This window comes from Triplophysa dalaica, chromosome 5, assembly GCF_015846415.1.
Source record: "Triplophysa dalaica isolate WHDGS20190420 chromosome 5, ASM1584641v1, whole genome shotgun sequence".
NCBI lineage: Eukaryota > Metazoa > Chordata > Actinopteri > Cypriniformes > Nemacheilidae > Triplophysa > Triplophysa dalaica.
The window spans coordinates 19329853-19336070 of NC_079546.1; the positions used below are offsets into that span (position 1 = coordinate 19329853).

The 6218-nt window shown below is 41.9% G+C and overlaps 1 non-coding gene across 1 annotated transcript; it reads right to left on the minus strand.

Moving 5' to 3' along the window:
* Positions 1-1503: 1503 nt before the first annotated feature.
* Positions 1504-1576, minus strand: trnak-uuu (transfer RNA lysine (anticodon UUU)). Its single transcript has one exon. It is a non-coding gene; the product is annotated as a tRNA-Lys (tRNA).
* Positions 1577-6218: the final 4642 nt, after the last annotated feature.

Below are 6218 nucleotides of genomic sequence, written 5' to 3' on the forward strand. Positions count from 1 at the left end.
GTAAGGTGACCTCCATACTACACGCTATCTAATAGATACAGGCAAATGTGTGTTACCTTCTGATAGAGGTCATGCCATTTTTTCTGCCTTGGGGCTGGTCTATTGCCTCCTCCAGAACTCCAGACCCCAGAGCTGGCAAAAGTCCTCAACCTGGCCATCCACTCGCCATCTCCCATACTCTTGTGACTCTTTGGTTACTGGTCATCTAACCATAACATGGGAATAAAAGCAAAAGGGTTAATTTTTGCATGAATAAATACACTGATTACTAGTATTATTATTTCACTCAACTGTAAGGTTTAAACCATAAAAACATGCATTTCAATAACAACCTGAAGCTAACTTAACTACGGTACCCCTGATTTCACAACAAAAAAGCAAGGAGTAGTTTGCACCCACAAAGAAAAGGTTTTGCTAATCTAACCATAGTTCAACCATAACATTTGCTGTAAAACTGTGGTTTAAACGGTTATCAATATGCAAAAAACATGGCTAACAAACGTTTACTCTAGTAATACCATGGTACATTTTCGTAAGGGATGACTAAGTTTACGAATATAGTTTATTTTTGTCAAAACGGAGTTCGAGATGAATACATTTGGTATAACATGTATGATTGCGGGCAAATCGTTATAACCTGACCACAGTTAATAAACACAAAATCGAAATTACGGTGGAAAGAACGAAAGGAATTCCTAATAATTTATCATGAAACCAAAGTTTTACATAAAGTTCATGTAATATTTCCCTTACAATGTGTTGTGAACAAAGTGACGTTAGCCGAAGGTAATATTACCGGTTGCTTGAGTGAGGCACTCGACTAACCTTGTTTGTCATTTATTACTTGTGACGGATGAAAACGCAACGAATGTTTTAAAAATAAGAATATTGTAAACAGAAGAGGAAAACAGCTATTTAAGGTTTACTTTGATGCTTCATTGTCCGTTACCTGCGCTCGTCATTTCGCAAAAGCACGCAATCGCAGAGCAACACACGACGAAACAACATTTTGTGACTGATAAAAAAAAAAAGCAACAACTTAATTACTAACAAAGTGTTAAGATTAAAACATAACTTGTATTACTTACTTTGCTCATGAATCCGCTACCTGCGGCTCGTCATCCGATCTGACAATGGGCGTGGTCACGGTCCATTCTCATCCCGCGACGCGATTGGCTCCCATCCAATCTCACAATGTAGAGCGAGAGCCCCTACATTGTTGGCACCCGTCCAATCTCACAATGGAAAGCGAGACCCCCGATCCTGATCGAGGTAGCGCCACAGAGATGGTTGTCGAGGATTTTGCTTGGACACGTCGCTACTTTTGACTCGGAATTAAAGGGCAAAAGCGTGGCAAACCTAAATGAGCGTCATGCTCATTTTCAGAGAACCCCCTTTGGAAACATAAGAGTGAGGAAGTTGCACTTGTCTCAAGAAAATCCCAGCACTAGGTCTGCTGTACGGGGCCCCTTTAAAAAGCGCCCCTGACTGGGGTAGCCCTGGCGCCCAACGTGGGGCTGGAACCCACGACCCTGAGATTAAAAGTATCATGCTCTACCAACTGAGCTAGCCGGGCTGGATGCCTTGCACAGCCCTTGTCTGTTAGTGCTTCCAAACGGTCAGGCGAAGTTGTAGGTTGCCATCATTGGGGAAGTCCCTGTTCGGGCGACGGTCTGCTGTCTTTAGCGCTCACCTCCTGGTTTTCGCCTCGCTGAGAAGCAGTATCAGCAGAAGCGTCAAAACGAATGCGAGACGACATAAAAACCTTGTGTATTCCTCAAGCGATCGGACAGCAAAGCCATTCCTAACGATTCGTTACAATTCCTAACACATTCTAAATAAGTCCTAACAAGTCCTAACACATTCTAAATAAGTCCTTACAAGTCTTAACACATTCTACTTAAATCCTAACACTTGCGAAATAATTCCTAACACAAGTTGTAACAATCCGAACGCTCTCTTCTGATTGGTAGATTGGCTTATTTTGACACTACTGTTTCATCTAAACCGCTTAAATTGTAATTTGTGGTTTAACACTTAGAAATTTGAAATCGCCATGGCCATTCAATTTGCAATAGCAAAATGCCTTAGGTATATGTACATTAAGTTACAACAACTGTAATAATGTGATGGTGATGGTGATAATGATGATGATGATGAATGTCCAAATTCAGAATGCCAATGCGTTTAGCCAATTTTTGGTTAAATCCAATTGCATTTGTTAACACTAAGATGTATATTAAAGGCTTTGGCGAATATTTTAAATTGAGTTTGAAACTGAAGTTTTATGATGTTTACCCTTTTGTTTTATATATCTAGACATGACTAAGACCGGTAAACCTGACTCGTACTGGCATGACATCATGGTAAAGTATGCCCAGGTGAAATACCACTTTACCACAGGCAAGAAGCCAGGGGCGAAGAAGTGGAAAAATGCGTTGGAAAAAATTAATAACTGCCCATTACACAAACAAACCCGTGCATATGATATCTTTGGCTAAAGAATCCCCTGCAAATGTGGTTTTCATAAGGTATGTAATGATAAGGTATGTAATGAAAAGGTATGTGATGAAAAGGAATGTGATGATAAGGTATGTGATGATAAATGTGAAAAACTCGCCAACACTAGGGTGAAATGTTCATTTTTTGAGCTGTGAAGCCTTGGGATAATTTACCCCAAAATTTAAATTCTCTCATGATTTACTAACTCTGTAGTTATTCCAAACCTGTATAAACTTATTTGATTGGTTGAAAACAGAGAAAGATATTTGGACACACAGACTAATACAGATTATGAACAACTCTAAATTAAGTATATTATGACAATATTGTTATACTATCCCTTTTCTTATGTTCATCAATTCTGCATTTGTTTTATCCATTTTATTTATTTGTTTGATATTTAAGAGATGAATTTTTTATCCAGCAAGAATGTAAATTGATTTACAAAGTGATAGCAAGGATGTAGATGTTTACACTTTTTTTAACAGTCAGCTGAGCAGACAGTTTTAGAGACGCAGGCAGCCCCACAGAGCAGTGAAGCCTCCAGTCAATCCCCCCAGCCCAGTGCAAGCTTCAGTGCAGGCTTCAGCACCGCCCCGCAGTCCAGTGCAGGCTCAAGACCAGCCCCGCAGCCCAGTGCAGGCTCCAGACCAGCCCCGCAGCCCAGTGCAGACTTCAGCACCAACCCGCAGTCCAGTGCAGGCTCCAGACCAGCCCCGCAGCCCAGTGCAGGCTTCAGCACCGCCCCGCAGTCCAGTGCAGGCTCCAGACCAGCCCCGCAGCCCAGTGCAGGCTCAAGACCAGCCCCGCAGCCCAGTGCAGGCTCCAGACCAGCCCTGCAGAGCAGTAGTTCAATTAAGTGTGCTCCTTGTAGCGAAGATGTTAATGTGGATGGTTTCAGTGAACATCTTTCAGACAACCATGTCCAAGAATGTTGTGATCAGTGTGGTGAAAAAGTCTGGGGTGCAGTTGGACTGTTTAACCACATTGACAAGCATCATCGTTTGATTAGTCTTTCAGATGGGGACAGAACATCTGTGGATCCAACATCATCCATTGCACAGTCATCTGCATACATCGAAGACCAGCAAAGAGCTCCACAAACTGCAGTACAAACACCATCACAGGACATTACACTAAGGCCTCCAGAAGTAAATTTGCTGAGTTTTCTCCCCAAACAGTTCTGTCGAGTGCTCAAACCAGCAGACCAAAAGTGGATAGCTCAGTGTCTGTATGACACCACAGGACGACCGAAGCAGCAGTTTCCACAAAACTGGTTTCATCCACCGAGTCCCAGCAAGCCTACTACTTCAACTCCTGATCCTAGCAGTTACTTTAGGCAGAGGATGTTTCTGTGGGCACCAATGAGGATGTGGGGTATTCCTCTGAAATGTACACGGTGCAATAGGAAGATGCATCATTCAGGCATTTATACTAAAGTTAGGGAAGTCATTGATGTTGACTCCACATATTACTTAATTGGAGTGGACTACCCTCGCTGCAGTAATTGTATGATACCTGCCTGCCCTTGGAGTTCAGAGATCCTTAAACAGCTGGATCCCTCCCACAGAAATAAATTCCCCGCTGTTCTCACCACTCACCTTGCCCTTGACAGGAAGTGTGTGACTTTGATGAAACCAAGAACTGCAGGAAACAGCTCCAGTTTCTTGAAACAAGCGCTAGAAGAAATTCATAGTGAGGAGTGGGCAAGACGGAGTATAGACTACCTGACAGACTGTGAGCTCCACAAAAAGAGATGTTGCCCTGACCCAATCGGAAGTGGTTTATGAGCAGCCCCCGCCTTTTCGCCCCCTACCGCTGGCACAGTGGTTTGAGACTGCCCATGCCAATGAAATCCTGAATCAACTTGATGAGCTTAAGGGTGTTGTAACATCAACATATTGTAGCATCCTGAAGCTTGATTCTACCAAAAAGGTAAACATAGATACACATAAAGAGCCAAATGCATGTTAAATTATATTGAATATACCAAATTGTATTGTCTTAATGCATTTATACAGATTACTAAAAAGCTTGCTGGTGGCATTGCTGACACTGCTACCTGGATGACCAACATTGGTAATGAATTTGGCCAAGTTCTGAACTGTGTCCTAACCACTGGTGAGGGAGCCGGCTTAGATGACTTGTGTCAGGGCATTGTAAAGCGATACAGGGATGCTGGGGAGCCAGATCCAGCTGCGATTTATGTTGACAGGGACTGCTGCAGCGGGACAGGTTTGTCAACTTAAGCCATTACTTAACAGGAATGTGTGTGCATTTATACATTTCTAATCCATATAAGCAATAATTTCTGGCATGTGTCTCAATGACAATAAATCATAGATCTGCATATTTCCCACTAATTTAGGAAAATGGTGTTTAGATGGCTTTTTTAGGTGTTCATATTTTGTTCATGTTCGTTCAGATGCAGAACCCTCTAAAAGCCACCTCTGTCAAAAATGAGATTATAATGTTGATGAGTGAGTGATGAGTGAATGCTCTCAAAGTAAAGTATATGTTACTCAAATAATCTTGCTTCAAAGACTTCTAAATAACGCTCAGCCCATTCTGAATTATCTGCTATCTGCTATGGAACTGAACCTAGGATCCTGATAAAAATGTTTCTTTAAAAGAAGCGAAATCTGACGGATTTAGAGGCTTAAGAGAATATTTATAAATAGCATTAGCATATTTTTAAATGATACAAATTTAAATCTAAGAAGATGTGTAAACTCGCTGATTGTTTCTCATTGGTGTAGGTGTGACTCCAGTTCTTACCTGGTTTCGACCTTGGAAGTTCAAAGTTCGCCTTGATGTTTTCCACTTCATGCGACGGTTCACTGCTGGTCTTACAACAGAGCACCATCCACTGTATGGCACTTTCTGCTCCAAGTTGTCCAGTTGTATCTTTGAATGGGACAATGATGACTTCTCTCACCTTAAAGAAGCGAAAAAGAACATACTTTTAAAAAAACATCAGGGGCATATTCCAACAGAGGCCCAAATCTTGTCAAGCATCACCTCAAGTGAGCTGGCCAAACACTGCAGGAGGAGGACGCGTGGAATTGAAGAAACTCGTGACTTGATACAAGCATTGCTAGACTCCATGTGGGAACTGACCGACACGACTGGTTTGCACCTCATTAATCCAGAGAGCATGATCCACGTTTGGGAGGTACAACAGAAACATTTACCCTGCATCCAAGACCCGCCTGGTGTTCAGCTTTACACAAAGCTGGGCTCTGGGTTACAGAAGGGTGACAAGGTTCTGGATGTACTGCGGTGTGGCAGAGGGTCCTCTTCTCTTGAAAGCTTTCATCGCCATCAGTGCACTTTCATTCCAGGTATGGTAACAATACCAAGAATATCATGTCTGTAATTAAGTAGTGTTGTCACAATACAGGAATTTCTAAACTTTGGAAGAATACAACAAAAAACATTTTAAATACGACTTAAAAAGAAGTAAAGTAAAAATAAAGGAATTCAATTTCTACAGGTTTAGTTAACAAGTGAATTAGCTTTAATTGGTAGTCAGCTTTGGTAGTTCGTAGGGGGGTTTATAATGGTATTTTGACAATGTCACACATTTTTCCTTACAGGGTGGAGATGTAATTCTGTACATACTCAGATGTACATGCTTGAGGGTGCATCGAGATGGAACATCAACCGGGCTCTTCAGGCTGTGGACATGAGTGGTACATCACAAACTAAAATCT